We start from the raw sequence: 25,243 nt of genomic DNA, 5'->3' as shown, positions 1-25,243 counted from the left end.
ACATTCAGACAGTGCAAACTCTTGCACTCTTCTAAGACAAGGGTGGGTATCAGAACGTACTTAATTGCAAATGCTTTGTAGATCTGCAGCTGTGGTCAGATACTGTTTAAATGCTGATCCTCACACTCACTCGAAAGTAAGGACATGCTTAGAGAATTATTCCTAAGCTGCCATCCTCCACACAGACTTTGGAGGTGAAAGGAGTTGTCTGAATTTCTAGGCTACGATGCTGTCCAAAAGGTTCTTGCACAGCTTCTAGAATGGACTTCCTTCCCTTCCCTTCCCTTCCCTTCCCTTCCCTTCCCTTCCCTTCCCTTCCCTTCCCTTCCCTTCCCTTCCCTTCCCTTCCCTTCCCTTCCCTTCCCTTCCCTTCCCTTCCCTTCCCTTCCCTTCCCTTCCCTTCCCTTCCCTTCCCTTCCCTTCCCTTCCCTTCCCTTCCCTTCCCTTCCCTTCCCTTCCCTTCCCTTCCCTTCCCTTCCCTTCCCTTCCCTTCCCTTCCCTTCCCTTCCCTTCCCTTCCCTTCCCTTCCCTTCCCTTCCCTTCCCTTCCCTTCCCTTCCCTTCCCTTCCCTTCCCTCCCTCCCCTCCCCTCCCCTCCCCTCCCCTCCCCTCCCCTCCCCTCCCCTCCCCTCCCCTCCCCTCCCCTCCCCTCCCCTCCCCTCCCCTCCCCTCCCCTCCCCTCCCCTCCCCTCCCCTCCCCTCCCCTCCCCTCCCCTCCCCTCCCCTCCCCTCCCCTCCCCTCCCCTCCCCTCCCCTCCCCTCCCCTCCCCTCCCCTCCCCTCCCCTCCCCTCCCCTCCCCTCCCCTCCCCTCCCCTCCCCTCCCCTCCCCTCCCCTCCCCTCCCCTCCCCTCCCCTCCCCTCCCCTCCCCTCCCCCTCCCCCTCCCCCTCCCCCTCCCCCTCCCCCTCCCCCTCCCCCTCCCCCTCCCCCTCCCCCTCCCCCTCCCCCTCCCCCTCCCCCTCCCCCTCCCCCTCCCCCTCCCCCTCCCCCTGCCCCTCCCCTTCCCCTTCCCCTTCCCCTTCCCCTTCCCCTTCCCCTTCCCCTTCCCCTTCCCCTTCCCCTTCCCCTTCCCCTTCCCCTTCCTTTTTTTTTTTCTTTTTCTGAAAGGATAAATTAGCACTTTTATAGAAGTTAGGAGAAACTTATCTGGGCTTTACTTCTGTCAAAAAACCTCCAAGATGTCAGCTTTGACAAAAGGGCTGCAAGAATGGGTTTGACTCTGGAGACTGAAGAGCTGTTTACATGTTTAGCTGTGAGACTGCAGACTTGGTGGACTGTTAGTGAACTCCAGGTGCTCTTCAATGTGGGGCCTGTTAAAACTGAAAGAAAAGCACAGTGAAAAGGCAGAATGTTACACCTGTAGCAGTGCAGGAGCGCTCGTCCTGTGGAGGATTATGGTATATTTTGCTTGTGGACAAGAGGAGCAGGTTCTCAGTGGTCGTTGGAGCACCTAGAAAACAATTCCAGTCAGTGCCAGTTTTGGAGGTTAATGTAGGTTAAGGGTGGAATCACCTTTGTGTAAGGATCCCAGTTCTCCAGGAAACACAAACTCCTTATACTAAACTAATTATTGCCTATTGTGCCAGAGGGATACGTGGCATGTTGTGTGGGATCGGGCAGCGCGCAGCCTAGTAGTTGTTTAGAGATTTCTGTGGGGCGCAGACCACGTGTTGAGGTTTGCATATATCCCAACACATACGCACCTTACAATTTATCTTAGAAGAAGGAGGTTCCCGGCCCTGCTGATTGCAAAGATAATCAACAGCCAGTGGCATGTTGTAGTGCTGTCCAAGCTTACAAAATGTTAAAAATTGTTGCCTTTTTGCATAGGTGAAGAATGCAGAAGATACGGTAGAATCTCACTGTATCCCAGCATTTCATTTTAAGTTGAGGTTTAGCCAGGAAGGCTGTAGCCCCTTCTGTCCTTTTGTTATTTGTGTTTTAGAAAATGATCTGAACCTGCAAATGGGTACTTGTGAAAATGCTTTCTCAACAGAAAATACAGCATTGTACAATGGCGCTGTACCACACACTGAATAAATCATGTGGGGAAATGACTGAGCTGCACCTCTGTACGTCACGCATTAAAATTGTTTCCTTCAGGCTTGAGAGCATGACTGGAAAGAAGAGCAATAGCAAAGCTATCTCTCTCCCTCTAGTGCCTACAAAGCCAGACTTTTCAGTGTGACAGCTCAAAGTAAGACTGAAAGAGATGGAAAAAAATGGTGTCTTTCTGCAGTGTATTTAGGACAAGCAAAAGAACATTCACAGCTAATTTTAAGCAGCCTTCAGAATGCAGTGTAACACCTTATTAACTCACTTGTACTTAATCCATTGCATTCTGGTATTTTTAGAAGCCATCATGCAATTCAGCAGTACTTTCAGACCATATCTTCTTTGTAGTGGATGACACTGCTCTATTTCTCATTTTAATATAGAATTAGCTTTGACAATAAGTGTAGCTCACACACAAAGTTATACTGATTTCACTAAATTAATTTAGAAACGACATTAAAAATGCCCATTTTTCCTTCCCTTCCCCATACCATGGCATTTTTAAGTTGGCCGAATGTATTTTGTTGCAAAGTAGGATGAACTGGTAAAGGCCTACCTTTCCCGCTTGCCCATGTCTAATCCTCTGCAAAGCAATGAGCGTTTTGTCTACTTGAACCTCTTGCAATCTGAAACTGTAGGAGGGTGAAGTCACCTTCACAGATTTAGGGCTCTTTGCCAGAGGGTTAGCTCCCTTGACCGGATTTGTAGTGCAAGCAGCCCTACAAGTACCTGATCACAGCAATTTGAGTGGATGCACTTTGAGTCTTTTGAAGGCGGTGCTTCTTCATTTACTATCATGTAGCTTATTTTTTTTTGATCATATGGAAACTTGGTGCATAGTTGTATCAAGTGTAAACAGTCCTATTTTGTCTGCGCGTAGTTTTATCTTGATCCACTATCTCCCAGCCAGGGGACGTACGTTAGCTTTGGGCTGCCTCTAATGGTCTGAAATGGAAAAGTCCTCTAAGCCATGGTTTCTCATTGTTATGTATTATCTAATCACAGTTCTCCGAAACAGGCCTTTGGAAACATGTTCTCTGCACCAGTATATGAACTGCACTTATCAGACCGTTTGTGTTAAGTCTACTCAGGAGCACAGAGAAACCTGCAGGGGTCTTTTTGATGACTTTTTTTTTTTTTTCTGAATCTATAATGCATTTACTTATAGACGTACAAAAAAGGTCCTCTCTCTAATGTCTCCTAGAGCAATAGTCAAAGGTACAGTACATAAAATACCACTATATCAAGATGTAAAAATTGAGAACAAGGTACAGTAATGCCCCACTGAAATTTTTGTGTAGGAAAACATGCAAAACAAAAAAACAATTCCTCTTCCTTTGGTTTGGTAGAATGTAAAGAGAGAACTCACATTTCTAGGGACAGTTTTGTGCACATAGGAAAGCTGCTGGGAAATCAGTGAACATACGTACTTAAAATATGGTTATTCCGCACCTTTCCTTGCATGGATCCCTTCATTCCACAGGAAGAATGTCCTCTTCCAGTTCAGCTTATCTGTTTCCAAAGGGTGAAAGAAAAGAGACCACATGATGATCTAATGCAGAGTATCTGCTGCAGAATAGCTGATTAGACCCATTTCTCTGCGCAAAGAAATTCTAGTTTAACTGCAGTTAGTGCAATCAGAAAGGAGCAACAGATCTCTGTGCATGAGGCATGTATCAGTCTAAAATGTGACAAGAGCACAAAACTTCCCCCAGAAGTACTGTCTCAGCCCTCGTCTGGAGTTGTCCCTTCGTTTTACCCTAAAGTTTGTCTGTTAAAGAGATTCACAATTTATATTTGTATTATATTGCTAATTTCTTCATAATATTTCAGTATATGAGGAATTCATTCCTACAACATCACTGTGCTAGTAATTGTATACCCAGCTCTTGGAAAGAGAGGCAAAAGGGCAAGTGAATGAATATGCAAATGCTTATCAATTGTAAGTATTTTACATGGCTGCTCGAGTATGGGAGAACTTAGATTCTTCACATGCTCTTGACTGTATCTAATTTTGATGGCCAAATGAGCTGATGTGAATACTGCTACTGTACAGCCACACAGACACAGGTAGTGGAAGCGTGTGTGTACACAGTACATAGCAGCAGGAAGTGCTGAGCTTGACTGGGGCCATTATTCTCTCCTATAATAACAGTCATAAATCACAATTTCAGAAAGTGCAGGGGAAGTAGCAAAGAGCAATGCAGATGGGGGCTGTTGTGTCCCCTCTCCCCCTGTGAAGAAGGAAAGCCTGTCTTCTATCCCAGAACAATTTCATTCAGTAGTCTGGTCTGTTGGCCCTCCCTTCAGAACACCATTTCATTTTCAAATACAGAGCTTACAAACTATCTTGAAGCAACTGACTGCCCAAAGCAGAGAACCCTCCACTTGGTCTTTCTTCCGTCTGACTCCAGTCTCATTGTGTCAGAAAGCTTTTAAAATGAGGCTGAAGACATGTGATCCATAACTTGTCAAGGCTGATGGGAATGAGAGCTAACTAGGATACTGATTAGGCCACTGAAGAACTCTGGTTTAAGGAGTCTTACAAAAAGGTGCTTTGTATTGAACCTATTGTTAGGGCAAGCACTTACCTCTTCAATATCTGTAGTTCAGAATGTGTGTCTGCATGCATTCTGAGTGTAAAAAGTTACCATGAAAATAGGAAATAAATATATTTCTGCTTAACCCATGAAGCAGGCACACATCCTCTGGATGTGTGCTTCCATCAGAGCTTGAGCATGAGGGACTGTGGCAGAGCACATAATTTCTCCCTGTCATATGAGAAGCAGAAATGACAAAAGCATTTCCAGTACGTTGCTAGGAGAATGCTGTGAGATGACACATGTACATTCAGAAATTACTCTTCTGAACAGAGAGAGTTTAGTTTCTGGGATTGATGGTTCTGTGTTTGTGTCCATTGATAAAAGGAAGGAAGATGGATTCAGCAGGGCCAAACTAATAATCAAAGGTGAAGGGAGTAGGGAGAAGTCCTCTTTGTTTTGAAAGAACAATGGTCAATGTGCTCAATACCCAAAAGGTCTTGCTTTTTATATCTTTGTGTAATCTTTATTTCACGGATTTACAGAGTATAAGATTATCTCCTCTGAACTTCTATACTAACTCTATTGCTGAGCCTCACATGTTCAAGTACCTTGTCTTTGACATGATGTGTCTTGAAGAAAGTGTCCTGTCGTGGTCTGAAGATACCAAAAGATGGAACAGCCAAGATTTTACCTACAGTTTTGTTTCAGAGAGGAATCGCTTTCACATTTTGAGTACCGTGCTGCTGTTAGCTTCACTTTTACAGTCCTCCAAAACAGGGTAGGTTGTATTTGATAATGCTTTTCAGTGCTTCACATATTTGGCCTAACATCCCTAGAGGCAGATTATCCTAGAGGTCTAGAGGTGCTGTGCTTGAAGGGGGACTCTATAACACTCTCATGCTCCAAATTCTAGTAGAACATGACAGAGAAGTATAGAAGGGAAAGAAAGGAAAAAAAAATCATTACTGCATAGCCAGAACAGTGAGAAACAGTTCCTCTGTTTCTAGGCATCTAGATTATACTCCCATTACAGAGATAAACTGAGCTGTTCTGGCCACTTTTTATTGCGAAAAGGGTCAGTCCTCCTTGCTCTTCACAGTCCCTCCTACGTGATCCTGAATTACCCTTGGGCTGATGTTCATATTCACTGAGCTGATTCCTCTTATTAACCCAGCAGAAAACCGTCCCCTTTTAAATTCTCTGGATTTATTTTCTGCCACTTCAGTGAAGGGTTAGGTGGGTGTAAAACATGCTACAAGGAAGTGTTGGTGAGGAACACGGGTGCAATTAGGAGAAGGAAGAGGGAAAAAGACAGGAAAAAGCAAGATGAAAGAACAGGGTTGCTTCTTTCTGTGATAAAAAGCCTTAAGATCAGCCAAATTTACTTTGTTTAATCGCATCGTTAGGAAGCTAATTTGATAGAATCATAGAATGGTTTGGGTTGGAAGGGACTTTGAAGATCATCTAGTTCCAACCCCCCTGCCATGGGCAGGGACACCTCCCACCAGACCAGGTTGGCCAAGGCCTCATCCAGCCTGGCCTTGAGCACTTCCAGGGATGGGGCATCCACAGCTTCTCTGGGCAACCTGTGGCAGTGCCTCACCACCCTCTGAGTAAAGAATTTATTCCTTATATCTCATCTAAATCTATCTTTTTTTAGTTTAAACACATTACTCCTTGTCCTTTAAGGGATGGTTAAAAAGGAAGTAGCCCAATTTGGATAGATAGGTTAGGCAATGTAAATATGCCTGTTCTTTACTGCAAGGATCACTGTGAATTAAAGATTTAAAATACAGTTAATGTCTGCATGCCCAGAAAACCAAACTAACGGTCTCTAGTTTAGATCTCTAAAAGGCAGTCCATAAAGGCCCCAACTACAATCAGAAAGACCATGTACGTCCAGACAGTAGAACAACTACAGAAGCACCAGGTAAATCAGCTATGTGAGGGTTTATCTCAGGCAAGAAGGTTTGTGAAGCTCATGTTACTTGGCATTTGCTTAGGCTCTGTCTGAGGAGAAAATCAGGAGCAATCTTCCATGATACAGCTTGCTTCCACCAGCGGAGTTTCCCCTGCCACTCCCTGCATGCCACCAACTCACTCCCTAACTTTGTTTTTCTCTTGCTCTTTCCACTTCTGCCATTATTTGTAAAAACTACTATTGAAAGTGACCTACATAAATAAATAAATTGAATGAATAAATTATGAGGGAGAGAATGAATGTGTGAGTGTGTGTAGGTGGATGACACAGAGAACCAGGCTGGTGGGAGCAGCAGGAGCTTTCAGCTCATTTGCTGTCAGCAGCAAAGCCCCAGGAAGGGTAAGGACATTAAGTACCTGATCATGCAAGGTGCTGAGTGCCTTCATCTTCTGTCAGTTTTGGTGGTAATTGAAAGCATTTCCATACCTTGTCAGTAGAGGCTTCAAGGAAGGAAGAAGAGGGCAGCAGCCTAAACCTGTGGTTTTCAGTCTTTTTTTAGTTTGCAGTTCCCTAAGGATTTCCCCCCTGTAAGGTATCTCAACTGAGTGACATAGGTTCACTTTTTATAGAAAAAACCTTTCATGGAGCCTTTTAAAATAACCAATGGGCCGTCAGTGGCCTGTGCAACTGAATCGTTGGCCTTCAGATAAAGCAGCTAAGCAACTCCAGAGAAACTTCTCTCTTGCAAGGGCAAGGCTGGAAGTGTCATTTCAGAGTTGATATCAGTTGTGCCCTCTCAGAGACGATCTCTCCGTGGAAGACACCAGCCATTATGTTCATCAAATAGCCGAGCCACTGGCCCCTTGCCACACCACCTAACCCTGGGACATTTTCGGTGCATGATCACGAGGTGAGCGCTGCAGTGCAGAGGGATGCAGTGCACCCTGCCGATGTGCCACAACTTGCCCCACAGCTGAAATGTGCCGATTTTCTGTGCTGTAGAGCCACACATGCCAGCAGGTGTGCCCTTCAGGCCAGGGCATGTACACCTGGAATTCAACTGTTTGCAGAAAGACAATTGTGTTATTAAATGGATAAATATAGGAAAAAAAGCGTTTTACTTGTCAGCAGTAAGCATTTAGTAACACTGACACTGCAGCGATCCTCTGTTTTTTTTTCTGAAGTAGTTCAAGCCTTTGTATGATATTTCCACAGTATAAGGTTATATTATTGTACCTGGTAGGCTGAGCAGCATTTTAAAGAATGCTTGAAGATGAGTGTGTACATCTATATATTTTGTATGAGTACAATTTCCTCTCACCTTTTCTAAGCATGTGGCTCTCTGACACTCTTCACAGGAGTCTAGGTATCCCTCACAATTGGTAAATAATAGGGCTAGAGCTAACAAAATAGTCTTGATTTTCCCTTCAAAACAAGTGTAGCCTGTTTCTGATCCCTTCTAAAATGTCCAGCTGTTGGCCTGACTTGAACTGCACTCTTTACGTCTGTGCCTTGGAGCTGTCGTGGGAGACCCAAATGGTACACTGTGCAACCAGCCCTTGGGTAGATTACCCACTCCCCTAGAAAGCATTGGAAAGGAAAATACGATTTTTCAATTTCTCAAAGCATTCAGGGCGGCAGCAGAGAAGATAATAGGACATAAAGGATGAAGCATCGTTTGTTGCAGGCTGTGCTTTTGAGAAGATGTGATGTTCTGAATCCATTTTCACTTTAGACTTGGCAATTCTATATGCAGGAGCAGAGAATAATAAAGCATGGGATTCATAAATACTCTGGTCAAGTCAAAATCCCTCAGATAGTAAGAAAGGGGCATGGTCTGCCTATCAGTCACAGGTAGCACAGTCTCTACAGATTGCTCTACAGTGATTGTTCTTAATCAGCACTTTATTCATCTGCGTGGCGCTGTTAACATACCAAGCAGGCCTGGCTGTTATTGACAGCCAGTCCAGTGACCGAGCCTAGGACTTGTTGCAGATGTGTGTGTAAGCTCAAGGTTACCTGTATTAACACAGGAAGAAGGAGAAAATTAAAAGGGAATTTGGGCAGTCACACCAGGGCCTCGTTAACGTGAATCTACGAGACCCCAGAATGTCTTGGAAATGTCACTGCCGAGTGAAATGCCACCAGCTTTCTGTATCCTTTCTTGTCTTGGACATTTTCTGTCATTTTTCACAGCATAATGTCTTGAAACAATGGAAGAGGAAGCAAGTCTTGGCCATAGGGTAAACTGGGCAGCAGTAAAAATGCTGCTCTCTTAGAGATCATGTATGTTATCTTCTATTTGAACTCTTTTTCAGGTGGCCAACAAAAGAAATAAAACATCTACATGACACAGAACCCCACATCCCATTTTCAGAGAGGACTGAGCCATACAAGTACTTAAGGCCTCACTGAGAGTCAGTGGGCCAGATCTTACAGAATATTTAGGTCAAAGACCAAGCACATGCTTAGCAGGATTTCTAGAAGGATTTAATTACTTAAGGATCACAATGATTTAAGAGTAGTTGCCTAACTATGTATGCACTTTTATAAATCTACCAAGTATGCACTTGTATGTGTAGATATCTAAACATATACACATATATTTGTATGACATTTAAAAACTCTGAAAAGAAGGCTTACTACCCAGCTCCAGTCCTTTTGGACTGTACAGCTGTGCTAACGTGGCACTGCCCCTCAGCAGGGGCTGGCACAACACGGAGCTAACTCAGACACATGACTTCTCAACCAGGACTGCACTTGTACGCTTTTGAAAATACTGCCTTATCTACCTAGAACAAAACAAGTGGAGTGAGCAACCCACTCTATCAGTGCCCTCTGCTCCTTCGGGTAAGGATTATCGTCCCTTCATTGCACTTAATACAGCCTCGATGGGAAACAAATGAGGTAACTGCTCAGCACTTTTGTCCAAGTATATCATTGCCAGCTTCCTGTGTTTCTCAATTCTTGAATCTAAACAAAATTAAAACAAAACCGAGGCAATTAAAAGGTGCAGAGATAACATTTACTTGCAGGCCTTTTTGAATTTAAATAATTCAAACTGCCTTAGCTACCTTGCCTGATAATCAGAACAGCAATACAGAATAGTACGTGCTTCCTTTCACCTGCATTCTTTCCATCAGTGCTGCAATCCAGTACCCAGAGTACCATCCTGAATACAGATTTTCTTTTTCCTGCTATGCTTATTTCCTTTAAGGCATTTTTTCCCTTTTTGTGTGTGTGTGTGTGTGTGCATGGATTGAAAGACTTACCAACACCAGCTAAGATTCACTTAATATGCCTAACATAAGCCAAACAGTATCCTGTCCTGTCACTCCACTCCATAGTCTTTTCTTTGAAGAAATTGTTTATAGCTGCAATTATTTGCATTATCTGCATAAATATGTAGAAAATGCAGTAGTCTGGTAGTCAGGCATTGCTGTAATCTATTTCAAATTTTAACTCGATAAGCCAGTTCTTCAGCTGCCCAGTTGGATTTTTGTTTTGTTTCTCCCTTTGTCTCTCCTGAGGTAATATCCCTGGGAAGCAGCAGCACAGCACCACCTCGGGCTGGATGCTGCACTCCCTGTGCATGCAGATCATGCAGAGGAGTCAAGGGAAATCTGCACCTACTAGGCCTGCAGAGTCAGTCCCAGGTGCCAAATGTTGAGATCAGTACCATACAGCAAGTCTTTGAATTTTCATTTTTCATTCATTAAAGGACGGTCAGAATAAAAGAAACTCCATTCTCACCCTCCTGAGGTCTGTCACACTCATCCATGTCTGCGCTCACATTGGTGCCTTTAAAGTAAGTACCATGGGATGTAACAGCACAGTAAGCAGAGAACCATACCACGTTTACCTGGATTGTGGGGTATATTTTTATGGATCCTGCAGCAGAAGGTTCCCTCCTATTTTCTTAAGGTTTTAGTATCTTGCAAAAATATGTCTTCTCCTTCTTCTGTTCAGTAAAATTCCTTGATATTAAGCAAAATGTTTCCCTTATTAATCCCCATGGGTATAGTCCCAGTTTGCTGCAGATTTGCTGCTGGGTGTCCTGGTCCCCAGATCACCAAAAACACTTATTCTGAACATGCTTATCTACCTGTAGGAGTACGGTCCTAGGCTGCCATAACCTTCCTGTGGGCAAGACTCAGTGCAGTAACCAGCCGTCATCTGTTCAGTCTGAGGTTACAGGACACTCTCAAGTGCTGGTGGAGAGACTGCAGGCAAAACTGTCAAAGGTGCCTGGTGAATGCAAAGTAGTCACGTGGATATCACCTCTTGGATGCATAAACTAATAATAGCAAAGGAAAAAATGCCTTTACTCACTGGAGAGACTGTGGCATGGCATGGCCAACTCACCCAGAGTCCTGAAATCAAATGAAGAAAAGGAAGGACTTGCATTTCTTTCCTCTTCTTGCTGTTTACAAACCCTCTTTAACGCATTCCAGTGTTATATTCCATATCTGACAGAAGCGCGAAAGCATGGAAAGCCTAGCTTTGTACAACTTCCATGCTAACAGAGGACCTCATCTGGGACATCCTGGGTTTTATGCCCACGATATTGGCACATCAGAGTGTGTGACAATGGAGTACATCCTGCCTGCAGCAAGATGTTAAAAGAACTTCAACTCATTCTTAGTATTTTTATCATTCAACAAATCTACACTTTTAAAATCGTAGTACTTGCCTAAGAGTAGCACTGGCTTTAGATTTTTTTAAATATATATATTTTTTTCTCTGTGTCTTTGGCTAGCATTTCCCAATTTGCAAACAAACTTTATTTCATTCTGGTGGGTTATGCCTAAATGTAATGAGCACCACCTGGGATTATGGGGCCATTATCAATGTATACACGCATGCACTTTATTCATGGAAAGAGTGGTGTCAGCTGCTAGGGGCAGTCCTTTCTCTGCTATTGAACAAATGGCTAGAGACAGTCCCCTCGCTCTAAGTCTCTTAGGAGTACTCCTTGAACTCTTGAACTTAAAGAAAAGCATTCACCTTCTCTGGCCAAAGTGGTCTCTGGTCTGCAAGGGAGTGTGTAGAAATTCATGCAGATCAAAAGCAATGGACAAATGTCATTCTTGCAGTTTGCATGCAGATATGTGTTCCTGTAAAAAGAGTGTTTTCGTGGTTTTGGAAACCTGTGCCAGGAATGTAAGAATAGGCAAATGCTTGAGCTGCAGACTGCTAGAGACAAGAAAATCAGGAATACGCTTGCCCTCTTTTTATAAACTTTTCTAGGCATCCGATTTTGACCATTATTGGTGAAAGGGGTGCTGGGCAAGATAGTGTATAGGTCTAGGAGGAGGATAGCCAATGTCTGCTGCAAAGCTGAGGAAGTGTGGGATAGAGGAGTGGACAGTTAGGTGGGTTGGGAACTGGCTGACTGGCTGAGCTCAGAGGGTGATGATCGGCGGCGCAGAGTCCAGCTGGAGACCTGTGACTAGTGGAGTTGCCCAGGGGTCGGTGCTGGGTCCGGTCTTGTTCAACATCTTCATCGACGACCTTGATGAGGGAATAGTGTCTGCCCTCAGCAAGTACGCCGATGACACGAAGCTGGGAGGAGTGGCTGACACGCCAGAAGGCTGTGCTGCCATTCAGCAAGACCTGGACAGGCTGGAGAGCTGGGCAGGAAGAAACCAAATGAGGTTTAATAAGAGCAAGTGTAGAGTCCTGCACCTGGGAAGGAACAACCGGACCTATCAGTACAGGCTGGGGGGCGACCTGCTGGAGAGGAGCTCTGGGGAGAAGGACCTGGGGGTCCTGGTGGACGACAGGTTGGCCATGAGCCAGCGGTGTGCCCTGGTGGCCAAGAGGGCCAGTGGGACCCTGGCGTGCATTAAAAGGAGCGTGGCCAGCAGGTCAAGGGAGGTGATCCTCCCCCTCTACTCAGCCCTGGTCAGGCCTCACCTGGAGTACTGTGTCCAGTTCTGGGCTCCCCGGTACAAAAAAGACAGGGATGTCCTGGAAAGAGTCCAGCGGAGGGCCACAAAGATGATACGGGGCCTGGAGCATCTTCCCTGTGAAGAAAAGGCTGAGAGACCTGGGTCTGTTCAGCCTGGAGAAAAGACTGAGAGGGGATCTCATCAATGTGTATAAATACCTGAGGTGTGGGAGACACAGGGATTTGGCCAACCTCTTTTCTGTGGTTTGTGGGGACAGGACAAGGGGTAATGGCCACAAGATGGAGCACGGGAAGTTCCGCACCAACATGCGAAAGAACTTCACGGTGAGGGTGACGGAGCACTGGAACAGGCTGCCCAGGGAGGTTGTGGAGGCTCCTTCTCTGGAGATATTCAAGGCCCGTCGGGACGCCTACCTGGGCAGCCTGCTCTAAGGAACCCGCTTTGGCAGGAGGGTTGGACCCGATGATCTTTCGAGGTCCCTTCCAACCCCTACAATTCTGTGATTCTGTGATTCTGTGATTCTAACTCAGTGAGATGTTTGTTATTGGATATGCAGTGGTTAATGACTGAAGAAACAATGTGATCATGAAGCAATTCATTCGTGTATTTTTGCATCTCCATTGGCTTTCAGCTGAGATGGTAGGTCTCCAACCCAAATCAGACCAACAGCTGAGAAATGTTTTTTCAGCACAAGCATTTTCTGTTCCTTTTCCAAGTTGTTTGACCCCACTGAATAGCCTCCATAATCTATTTCACAGTTAAGAGGCAAGTATAAGCCACATACCGTGGATTATATGCTCTGCTGTGGTTAAAGGGCAGCAGGTGGAAATGAAAGTTGGTTTAGCTACAAGTTAGGGGAAGGTGCTTGTCGTATAACAGAGGCGACTAATGCAATGTCCCCTTCCTTCTCCAGTCACTGCATGAATCACCTCACTTTCAAATAGAGCACTCACTCCAAGGAAAGCTCCATTCAGTTTCTTAGTTCTTGGATGAGTTTTCAATTAAAAGATATTGCAGGATAATGACATTACTTAGTGTGAAGAGTTGTACAAGCTGATACTGAGTTTTAGCATGCGGCTACAGTACAATTCTGTTAGAACCGTGTTTCAAATATGCTCAGTATGATAAACATACATCTTGACTCACTCTCGCTCACCACAGATTTTCCTCTTTTCCAGGCTCATGTGGTGCTCTCTCTTGCTCTGCCTTGTTACTTTTAGCTGTTTGCATAAGAAATGAAGAATGGTGAGATAGAGGAAATAACTTTTTTTTTTTTTCCTCAGGATTCAGACTCATTTTAAAAGGCCAAGGAATGTGAATTAATAAAATAATACTCTTCATGGTATCAGTTGTAAAGACATCCCAATTAGGCTTGGGAGAGCTTTTTTTTTTTTGCCCCCCCCCTAACATTTGGGCTATACTGACCTCTTCCTGTATCATTTAGAAGGGGAGAGTAAGTGCTGTTCTGGAAAATTTCAACTTGTCAGAAGTGATGCTGCATTGGTACCGGATGGGATTTTCATTGTATTGCCTGTCTTTTCCGTGACTCTCCTCCTGCTCCCAGCCCCATCTATTTCCATATTACAGTCTTGTTACCAGGGGCTGGAATACCACGGGAAGAAAATCATCCTAGTATGGATTTATTTCAAGGCACATTTCTTGCATGCTCATTTTGTCCTGATCTTCTGTTAACCATCATAAGATAAAATCGGGCAGTTTGACATTTTTATTGTGTTTTCCACACAACAGGCTGGGTCAACCTGTGTAGGATTCCTATATGTAACTTACCCAGCTAATTCATGTGGAGAATACCAAATCCATTGTCCACACTTGGATTGTAGTTTGAATTAGCTACCTCAGTGTACGAGCAAACCTTTGTTTCAAAATGAAGACATGCTTTTTCCTCATCTGAGGTAGTTTGTCTTCCTGCACAGATGCAATGTAAGGGAACATGTATATTTTTTCTGTTGTTTCATTTTCTTATTTCCAATTCCATACTTGAAAGGCAGGAGAATAGAAAAGAAATGTCCTGGAAAGTCTGATCACAGCTGATACCATACCTGCCACATGGATAAGGAAGAAAGCAGCGAGCCTTTTAATATAAGGTGTTTAGTTCCTATTCAAAGGATCATGCTTGATATTTTAAAACAAAATCCACCTATTTTTGTTTGCATCATGCAAGACCGCACACATCCTGGAAAAATCAATTGAAGGGTTTCTGTGTTACAAAACATAGGCACTTTTAAATTATTGCTCTTAGCTTAAGGCTACACTTCTCTGTGACTAGTTAACCTAAATCTGTTAAAACTCGTTTACAGCTCAGAATTCAGCAGCATTAGCAGTTCTGATTGCACTAAATTGTTATTGGAAATGCTAGTGCCGAGTCCGACTTCAATATAACTAAAGCAACTGGCGTGTAGCTCTTACTAGTGGTTATTTAGCCTGAATACAAATTAATGAGGATGTAATGTCTTGTCTTTATTTAAAAAAATATATATATATCATTTGCTTATTTGGAGGGGCCAGAAAGTAACTCGTGGGGAATGAAGTATAAAAATCACTTTTGCCATTGAACAAAACCATTCACAGTTTTACCAGAGGGGGTTTGAACAAGCCCATCAAAATGTCTGCACACAGACTGGCCCTGCAGCACAGGAGCAGCAGCATGCACTGCCACAAGGGAGATGTGTCGAGGTATTTATACCATGCTCATTGCTATGGTAACAGAAAGCCTTATGAAATGTAGACATTACATACAGAAGTGCTTGTGCTTTTCTGCCTCTCTCACACTCGCTCTTTCCTTCCCCCCACCACCACTGGGGCTTTTATGGATGCTTTTACAGTGAGGAGGCCTGGGGTCAGAGCGTGACTTGCACTGATCCCCAAAACCTTGGGATTCCTGACCAGACCCTCTCTGGACCGTGCCCTTCGGCGCTGCATCCTCTGGTCCCTCAGCCGTCCACCACTGACCAGCTCTCCTCAGGCCACTTGAGTGCGGCTGGGGATTTTGTTGTCCCTCAGCAATACCTGTAGGGCATAGACGTGGGGAAAGACCACCCAGACTTAACTGGTAGCTGGTCTCCTGCCTCCCCAGGGAAGAAGGACACAGCAGGCGTGGGGCGGGAAGCACCGACCTCAGGCTGCGGTGACAGAATGCCTGCCAGATGTATCGAGCGACGGCAGAGGCTTGAGTAAAAAGAGTCATGTCCTAACTCCTGTCCTCTGAGGAAACACTGCTGTAGCACCATGCTGCTCTCTGTGCCTTAAGACGGCGTAGGGGGATGTGTGCGTGTGTCCAGCCCATGCAGCAGAGCATGGTATTTAAACTGTGGACCATGGTGAATGTCTTGCTTCTTCATACAAAACATTTTCTTGTTAAGCAGATGCATCCCAGGATCATTCAAGATAGGAACTCTTCTGTCTTCATATCAGACACTGACTGTGTGAATTTAAAAAAGGTAATAATCATGCTTTTGGACCTCCAGACCTCACAGGCATGTCACGAGACTTTTTTCATTAATGTCACTGTAAAGTACCTGGGAGGTAATTGAATGAAGCCAATATCAATAAAAGTATCCTAATTCTCTTTGCAAGGAAATTAGTCTATTTCTGCTTCTGCCTATAAACAAGGCTCACCCTAAGAGCTGGGTAATTGTTAAGCTTTGGATCTCTTAACCCCTGTCTATACAATTTGCAAAGGTGGGTTTAAAGTGATGCTTCAAGTTAATATGCTGATACTAACTAATTTTCTAAAGAAAAAGGCTGACTGCAGGTCTACAGAAGGAAATATGTAGAAACACTGTGCTTAGTTTTACGGCAGTCTGTTGCACTAGCCAAGAAAAATTCAGGACCAGCTTTCGGGCATTTTGGAGCACTTAGAGTCAGGAATGCTGTGGAAGCAAAGTACGTGTTACCTCTTGCTTCACAGGGACTTCTCCACGATACAAAATAATTGCTGTGATAGATTTAAAAGAAATACACCCCACTGTCCTTGACCTTGGAGAGTTTGTGAATGACAGGGAAATGAAGGCAGGAGATTCTGAAATGGAGAACTGAGATGACTAAAGCCAATGGAAAGGTGCTTTACGGTTACAGTATACTGTTGTTTTTATGAGTTTCTTAGTCTTTTAGTCTAAAAATGGTTGTATTGTTAATGTAGCACTTCTTTTGCCATAGCTACACACTTAAGTAGGCATAATGCAACACCAGAAATTGCTTCCCAGAGATCCAGTATTTTGTACACAGTATGATTTCTAATTGCTTGAATAATACTGCACTATGGAATAACTTCTTACTCAGTGAGAGTTGTTTCTCAGTGCCTCAGATATAATAACCTCTTGGGAAGTCATGGAGCTGCAAACTATAATGATCTATATAGAGCGTTTTTGCTCAGTCTGTACTCTTAAAATGCTCAGCATTCAGAAAAAAAATGAATCAGGAGAAGCTGGTAAAGTAAGTTGCAGCAACTGAATGAGATGGCTCTTCAGAATTATATATAGAACCCTTTTTAGACGCCCACAGTCCCTATATTAACAACAGTGATTCAGAAAAACAGCCAGCAGATTCCTGAGCTGAACCGTTGTGCGTAATTTTTGCAGTCCACATTTGAAATGACAAACTGTTTACAAGAATGAAGTGAGCATTGCAAGACACTTTTTCAATAAAGCCTGTTTGCAGTGTAGTTTCTTTATGTGGATAAGAGCTCTCTTCATGTTGCTATTTTTAATATACCAGTTTGTTACATGCATTCATGCACTTATAAAAACAATTTTTCTTCTCCAAAAAATATGAAATAATTCACCCATATATTTACACATTAATATTCAAAACAAACAAAGTGAGCCTGAAAACAGGAGCAAAGCTTCTTGCAAGAAGCTATTGTGCGTAAGCCTACCAGCAAGTCAAGTACTTGCCATCCAGACACAGAAATCACATTTATGTTTTGAAAGATGTGTCCCACACTCACTGAGCAGGACTTCAGGGGCCGAGTGCAGCCCAAGCTCTGTTCATCACTCTTCCGACTCTCCTTACAGGTGAGGGGCCACTTGAAACGTTTTCGTTTGTCAGTCAAACCACAGTAGGCAAATGTTAGATGAACTCCCTAGAGGGACAAAGCCGTTTGCAGTTTTCACGTCAGTTGAGTTGAAATAAAGAGGAGGTCTCTGTAAAGGGGAGGTCTCTCTCTGGTACCATCTACTCCCCAGGCATGGAGCTACCAGGGATGGGGAAATGCCTGAAGACCTCCGTGCCAAGGACCCAGCTGGCATCAGGACCTGGTATGGGGCAGAGGCAACGTTTAGGACACAATCCGAAATAGAAACTCTAGCATTATTTAGAAAGCTGCAATTTTTCTGTATGAAGACGTTCTTGCTTCTCACCAAGCAGTGAGACAGATCAGAGTCAGGAGTCTCCTGCTGTAATAGACAACAAACCCTAATGGACAGGCGCCCCATCGGGGCAGACTCACAGACACAGTCTTTGGTGCCAGGAGTGAGACTACAACTGTTCTTTGCACAAAGAACTGAAGGGATTTTGTGTCCTTTCCGTTTCCTTCTTCCTCATTCATGGCAGTGCGAGAGGCTGCTGGTTCAGTACGAGCAACATGAGGGTGGCTGTGCACGTCACGTAGCCACTTCAGTGGGCTGGAAGCTAAGGCAGTCCCAAATGCAAGCAAATACATTTTAAATTGTGCCCTGAAATGGTGTTATTGCGCTGTATAGAGATGAAATGAGGACTATTGCTTGATAAAGCTCTCACTGCTATTGACCTACCTGTGCAGGAGGGTGACCGCAGACTGCAAAGATCCCAGAGGAGTGATTGCTCAATAACTGCTGCCGCCACCCCGCTGGCCCAGGCCGTGAAGCTGTTGTGCAAGAGCAGCCGGCCCGAGCCCTAGCTGCCCAGTGTGGGGTGAAAATTCCCCAGAGGGCCGGCTCCTCGCTCAAACAGAGCTTGAAAGCCACGAAAGAGAGGAACTACCTAACACACAAAACCTCCTTCTCCACCAGAGAAAAGGTTCTGGCATGAGGGTAAGAAAGACAGTAACTTTCCAAAGGAGGATCTGCGTATTCACACAGCACGGCAGATGACCTTCTTCAACGCCCTTGTCCAGGTGAATATTTTGGTTTTGCTCTGAATTATATTCCAGACTCATGGAGCAACACCGATGGTGGCTGTGCATATCGTACGGGCATGTAAACAGACTGCAAGTTGAGTAACAAAGAAAAAAAAAAAAAAAGACACCCTAAGGACTCTTTTAGGCAATCGGGGCTACCTGGTTGGGCTGAAGAACTGTAGCTATTTATTCCTTTCCTGGCTCCTCTGCTCTAGCAGCAGTGGAACAGTTTTCCAAAATACCAGTCAATGTTTCATCCACTGCTATCTTTCTCTGGTGTGGGCTTTTCTAGGTGGAAACTAGCAGTAACCCCAGTACTTCACAGCAACAATAAGCCTTTGTTTCTCTTCTAATGCCAGCGAGAGAGGTCTGTCATGGAGGATGAAAGTAACTAGTCAAGAATAAGGTACATATTCACCATCACTTTATTTGCTGTTTCAGACCAGAAATCAGTGCTGTGCCATCTTGTGAGCTAATACGGAGATTTCATGGGCAATTTCTGTGCCTCCATAGAGGTTAAGGAAAGCCAGAATTCGTACAGAAGGAAATTAGAGCATATTTTGAGCACAGCCCCTGGTTTATGATTTCTCCAGTGCTGTTCAAAAGGTATTGGTGCTCCCAGAAAGGGCCTGCAGCCCTCCATTCCCCTTCAGGGCCCTTCTGGCCCTGTGTTAGCAGCACAGCGCTTCCTCCTTGGTCCCCTTCTGGCCTGTGCTGGGGCAAACCTGCCTGCAGGGCTGGTGTTAGACACAGGCAGCGCTTGGCCTCTCTGCAGGAATTGCCACCAGCTGGACAGCAGCAGGGACGGTTTGACCCGGTATGTGGAGGTGACTCGGCTGGGATCTGGGGTGCTCACCCCTGTGTGAATAGTGCAGGGTGGTTTTGGAAGGCACTGGGATAAATCCCCCCGGTGATGAAGGCGGGAGTTGGCCAGTTTTATCCTATTGCTGTCAGCTGGGGAACGAAGCAACAGCCTTCAGAACAAGCTGTCTTCGAAGAGTGATCTCCTTCATAAGTCTTTCGCTTTTTCTCCGAGATTGTGTTGGCCTGCCACAAGTCAGCTTATGACAGAGGCTTCCACATGACAAGAAAATGCCTTTCTCTGAAACTCCACGTAACCCAGAACCAGGCAAATAAACAGCACTTCTACGCCAGGCAGGAGGTCCTAGTAAGCAAGGTTTTCCTCGTTCAGTGCGCATCGGAGGCATCCTGCATCTGTGTTGATTTGTGGGAAGGGCTGCCTTTAAAACGATGCTCCGACTGCAGCGGCTGACTAGTGTGGGGCATTGTGTGGGGTTGTGTAATCGCAATGAAAGGCCTTATTGTAATGTGCGCTGCTTATGGCATAGAAAATTGTTGTGAGATTTTCAGGCTAAAGTCTCCTGTTAGCACTATCCCGGCACTGTGCTAGTTGCGCATAGATTTTGCTCTGTGCCATTAAGGAGCTGTCAGAGGACAACCCAAATGAAATATGAGTACTTTGGAGAGGAAAAATGAAAAGAAAAACAGTGTATGGATTCCAAAGTGGAGGTATACAGATCTCACCACGTTTTATCTAGCCTTTCCACAACACAGGGTCACATCTACTGAGCATAGCATTTTTATTTCTTCTACTATACATTCTTACCCAGCATTTCTGTATTTAATGGTAAGTGCATGAAGAATACTAATGCATAAATAAATTAGGACAAAACCCCAAAGTTGATAAAGCCTGATGTAGACAGTCTGGAGCATTACAGAAGAAACCAGGGAAATAAACGTAAAAGATCAAGACCCGAGTTGGACTAAAAATGGTTTAAACTTATGTCTGGACTACCAAAATATCTGCAGTTACATTAGATCACATTTCAGATATTTGGAAGCAATACAAAGTTTCCTCTGTTAGCAAAGTACTCCCTTAACTGTCCACTACAGAGTTTCTTTCATTTCCCCTCTGAAACATCTGGTAGTAGATGCTGCAGAAACCCGCAGTCAGCAAGATATGCAAGCAGGGACCTAACTTTAGTTCATGAGTCACTGCAGCGGCTCCAGTGGGACAGTTCAGGTGGTTAAAGTTAAGCATGCACTTAAGTACTTTGCTGAAATGGAGCCAGAGAGAGGTTACTGGCTAGGTGGAGAACTGGTCTGCTGCCTAACAGCGTGTCCTTAGCTGTTTATAAAATGGATTCTTTCAAAACATCATTAGAGGACGCACCTCTGCCACAAGAGCAGTGATTTCTAAACACTTTCAGTAAGTGGACCACTGTCAGCCCTCGCAGCCGCCCCGTTAGGATCACGCTGCTAACTGAAGACACTGTAATAGGGTTCGGTGGAGCAGGGAGCAATGGCTTACAAGGGGCTTGCTTGTTTGCTTTCCCTCCAGCTTTAGTGCTACAAACCCAGACGCAAGTAACAGGTTTGCAGGTTACGTGGGCTTTGTGCTTTGCAGTAGGCATATCTGAGCAGAGCCGCGCTCACACAGAATACCAAACTTGTATTATTGTGCCTACACAGGAGCTGCATGATGCTTCCAAATAACACTTTCAATAAAACCAGGTAATTATTTGTAACTGAGTCATTTCAAAACTCGTTAAGAGTATCTGTATCACCAGTAATTCCCTTTTTCTGAATAAAAAAAAAAAAGAAATCAAACTTTTGCCAAATGCAAAGCAATTTTCCTAATCCCTATTATCTATATAGTATTTCTCCTTCCACATTTTTTCCCCAAACTGCCAAAATCATAAGACTGAAAGCTATAAGGCCAGCAGCTTTGCTAGAAAATGTCAGGCAGCCAAACATTTTTCAGAAGAACAACGGAGTCTATTTTATCTTGGGCAGCATTGTTTAAAATTAAGTTTCTAAAGTCCCCAGGTTTTCATTTCCAAGCCAAGGCTAACGGAGAAATTTCACTTCCAAAGGTAAGATATAGAGCAACCGAAAACAGGGATTTAGGAAGGAACTGCCATCTCAGCAATCATTTTGAACATTAGTATCTTTTGACGTTTTAATACTGGTGGCAGTGATTCACCTGGAAGAGAGACTTAACTGGGATTTGTTTATATGTCTTTCACACACTGAGCGTCAATCACCACTCTTTCATGTTTCCGCTTTTCCTCCACAGGAAAAGCTCTCAGGGTTTCTGCCTTCCATTGAATCATCATGCGGCACAGGTTTTATTATTTACTCCCCATTCAGCATTAGGCAAGCTTTTCTCTCCTCCAGCAGCTTTATTCTGTGCCGCCTGAGCAGTGCTTGAGCTGCAGGCGTGCTCCCAGGCTCTAGGTACTGAGTTTATGGTGAAAGACGGGGCCTCCATTTCCACCTGCACTGCTCGGAGGCCAAGGTCATGCACACGACGGCAGAAGGTAGCACAACTGGTTGAGAAAATGTCTATGAGTATGAGGAAACAGCATTATTGGAGACTACAGAAGAAAGCTTTGGGTTGTTGTCTGCAAGAGAATTTAGCTCAAGGGACTTTTTCTCATGCAGCGTATGGAAATGTTGCTTTGGCCAGATCCTAGGGATGGATAAAGAAGGCATTGCCACACACCGATGCTCTCCTGCTGGTAAGCAAATATCACGGCCTTTATTTGAATACACAGGCATAATAAATCTTTGGCAGATGACTCACAAACGCTACCAGGAGTTCCCTTGAAATTAGGAACATTCAAGTATTTCTCCACTTCAGGAATTTTTCAGCGCAATGTCTGTTCTGGCCAAGGAGCCTTCTCCAGTCCAGCCACACCGTGAACTGCCCACCTTCCTCTGAACCTGCTGCTTGCAAAACCTGGGTGGCAGCCTGTGCTCCCGGGCTGGGGAGGCGCCGGCTTCACCGCAAGGCTGGCAGGAGGAAGACAATGCACACCGTGGGAGAGGAGCAGCACTGAAATAACAAAATGGAAATGACCTACCGTGGCACAGAAGCAGAGCGGTGGAGTCAAGAGGCAAGGCCGTTCTCTCCGCTGGATCATCACCTGCACCATTTAAATACAGACAGACAGTCATGTAGTCCTTGCAGGCACGTTTCCTGTTTATTTCAGCTGGAGGAAGTTAGGTAGCAGAGAATACAAAAGGGTCAGGCAAAGGACCTGCCTCAAATGATGGCTTGTGCAGCTGTCCCCAGAGCAAGGCGAGGCTGCACAAAGAAGGCTGCAGAGGACAGGGAGCTTAGGCCAGTAGAAATTCTTCTTCCTGCTCCCTTTCCCCTACTGTCTGTTTTCCCTCCACATATCTTTCCCCTGACTTTTGTGTCCTGCTTCCAATCCTGTGACTTCAAAAAAGTTTTTGTAGCTCTTTACCTACCTGGTCACTGTTTCCTGCACAACCGAGTAAAGCGCACAGCCTGAGCAGGAGCGCTGAGCATCTTGCTGCACAGCCGCAGGTTGTCTGGAATGAGGTTTTACAGCCCTGATTTCCCCTCTTCTCCCCACCCTGCCCCATCCACACGCTTCAGTTCAACACAGACCAAACTGTCCACAACACGGTCCCACATGCTGCTGATGAGAGCTGTCAGAGAGCTTTTCTTCTAGTGGTTGTATATCTGTGGTCCAACAGGCATATATACTTCATGAAACTTCTTCTATAAAAGCACGTGCCTTTACAATATCCAAAGTAGTTATTTAACAATAGCCTAAATTTTCTCCCATGAAATGTATGCCCAAACTTAGGCATCTATCGCATTTACCCAGACAGGCTCATAGCAATCTGCTGAATTGCTGGTCTCTAGAGACACGGGTTATCACTCCAAACACTTGAAAATGCTTCTACAGGGCAAAGGCTTGTATCCAGACCAATTACTTATCTAATGCAAAATTTTCTGAGGATCACTTCTTCCATTTAGAGAAGAGTCAAAGAAAAAAAAAAAGAAACCTCTCAAAAAATTAATTTTCAATTGCTCTGTACTAAGGGAATGCAAGAGTACTTGTCATATTAATGTGCTCTGTAATTCTGTCTGGAATGGGAAAGGAATATAAACAAATTATTTCGTACAGTGTAGTTCTGTCTCTGACAGAGAGGAAGTGAAACTGTTCAGTGACACTATTTAACCCTTGGAGGATCAAATATTAGCAGCCCAGCTTAAATGACAGCATTGTTTTGCATGTTTTCTCTTCCCAAGTAGAAGCAGAGGCAAGGGAATACACACTCTTTTCAAAGAGAAACAAGCTTTCAGAGTGTATGCCTACTGCCTTTTTAAAATATTGCAGAGTGAGTGCATGCCTTTTTCTGAAACTAGGTAAGTATGATTTTGTGCCCCCTCACTTAAACTAAACCTCAGCTTAACCCCAAAGTTAAGGAGGATTGTTTAAGAATAAGATCTTATTCTTAAAGAATAATTCTAATTTGAATATATTGTATAATATTTTACAAAATAATATGAGGGAAATTTAGTAATCTGTGGTGAAATGTGACTCTTGACGCAACTTTCTGAATGAGAGTGTTTGTTGCCATCAATATGCTCAGTAGCCCATCACCAGCAGCCCCAGAACAAACGCATCAAAATCAGCAGTCAAAACCTGTGCTGGAAGAAATAAAATGTGCAGACATCAAGGCCAGGTACAATAGGTGCCACTTCTTGTACCAGCTGTACACGAGATGTCTAACCAGTGCACTCTGTTGACAAAATATCCCTACCGTGGGTATGGCTACACTGATCAAGCTTTCTGTGTTTCTGCTGTAGCAGAACCACCACCCCTCTGAGGAAACAATTGCTGCCAATGGAAGTGCTGTATTGCCGGTGCCACTGTGTTTGCACAAGGGGTTTCTTCTGGCAGCAGTGAGTATTTTGCCTCGTTATGCCCCTGGGAGACGTAGGTGCATTGACAGTTTCCCATCGCTGGCAAAATGCTGTGACGGAGACCTGGGCATCCACACGTAATAACAATGATCCACACAGCTTTATTTCTGAACAATTATCACCTTGAGCATTTACACAGCCCTAAATGTAGAGTACTGTTCAGAATGAAAATTGAGTAGCATCTACCTTTGGCATTTAAGTGAGCCAAATAACAGTTTTCTAAACAAGCAACAACAGAAAAATAGATCTTAAGACTCTAATGTCAAAACAAACTGCATTACAGGTGTCAAGGCTAAGCTATAAAGAAGCAGCTGTGTGGTCAGCATCACACTGCATTCATCTGACAAAGCTGAATTTATGGCAATTTTTCTTCTTCTTTCAAAAGCTTTTTGTTCTTTGTCCTTTGGAGAATGGAATGCAGTTCCTTCTTTCATCATTACCTTTCCCTCCAAGCCTGATGCAATTTTTAGTTACTGCTTTATGACAGGAATGTGTTTATGATTCTGCAAACATGCAGAAATATTTCCTCACGTTTCCTCATCCTTCGGGTCCCAGGAGAGAAATGATGGGATTCATCTGACCAAGCGTGTGCTCCCACAAGCCACAGAAGGCTCTCTGGAGTGTCAGCTGGAAAGAAACAGGCCCTTGTAGGGCACAATTCTCTCATTTAAAAAATAGCTGCCTTTGGAGAAGGCAGCCTTTTTAAAATCTCAGAGTATTTATCACCTTTACATGTGCGTATCTACATCAGGATGGGATGAATTGTGTCCTGAAAAGGCTCACTTCCCTCCAGTTGACTCCAAAGGGAGCTTTGTCAGGTGTAGCTGTCTACACCACAGAGGTCTAAAGTTAGAAGAGACCAGCCTTGCCCCAGGATGTCCTCCTACCTCAGCCTCTTCTGTAACATGGCTGCACAGGCATG

The 25,243-nt window shown here is 44.4% G+C and overlaps 2 long non-coding RNA genes across 8 annotated transcripts in view; one reads left to right on the top strand and one right to left on the bottom strand.

Annotated features, from left to right (window-relative positions):
* Positions 1-25,243, top strand: part of LOC310892898 — a 47,033-nt gene that overhangs the window by 4,919 nt on the left and 16,871 nt on the right. For 2 of the 7 annotated variants that reach the window (XR_014578577.1, XR_014578583.1), the window contains exon 2: positions 15,277-15,891. The exons of 4 other annotated variants lie outside the window; for them this stretch is intronic. This is a non-coding gene — a long non-coding RNA (uncharacterized lncRNA). The remainder of the gene's footprint in view (positions 1-15,276; positions 15,892-25,243) is intronic. One more of the 7 variants, XR_014578582.1, reaches the window with a different exon arrangement.
* Positions 1,131-25,240, bottom strand: LOC310892899. Its single transcript, XR_014578584.1, has 3 exons — positions 22,439-25,240; positions 3,507-3,566; positions 1,131-1,318 (listed from the first exon to the last, which is right to left on the bottom strand). It is a non-coding gene; the product is annotated as an uncharacterized lncRNA (long non-coding RNA).

The sequence above is a fragment of the Anser anser genome, assembly GCF_964211835.1.
Source record: "Anser anser genome assembly, chromosome: 1".
NCBI classification, from domain to species: Eukaryota; Metazoa; Chordata; class Aves; order Anseriformes; family Anatidae; genus Anser; species Anser anser.
The sequence above is the reverse complement of the archived record's forward strand: the minus strand, read 5'-3'. Positions and strand labels throughout refer to the sequence as shown.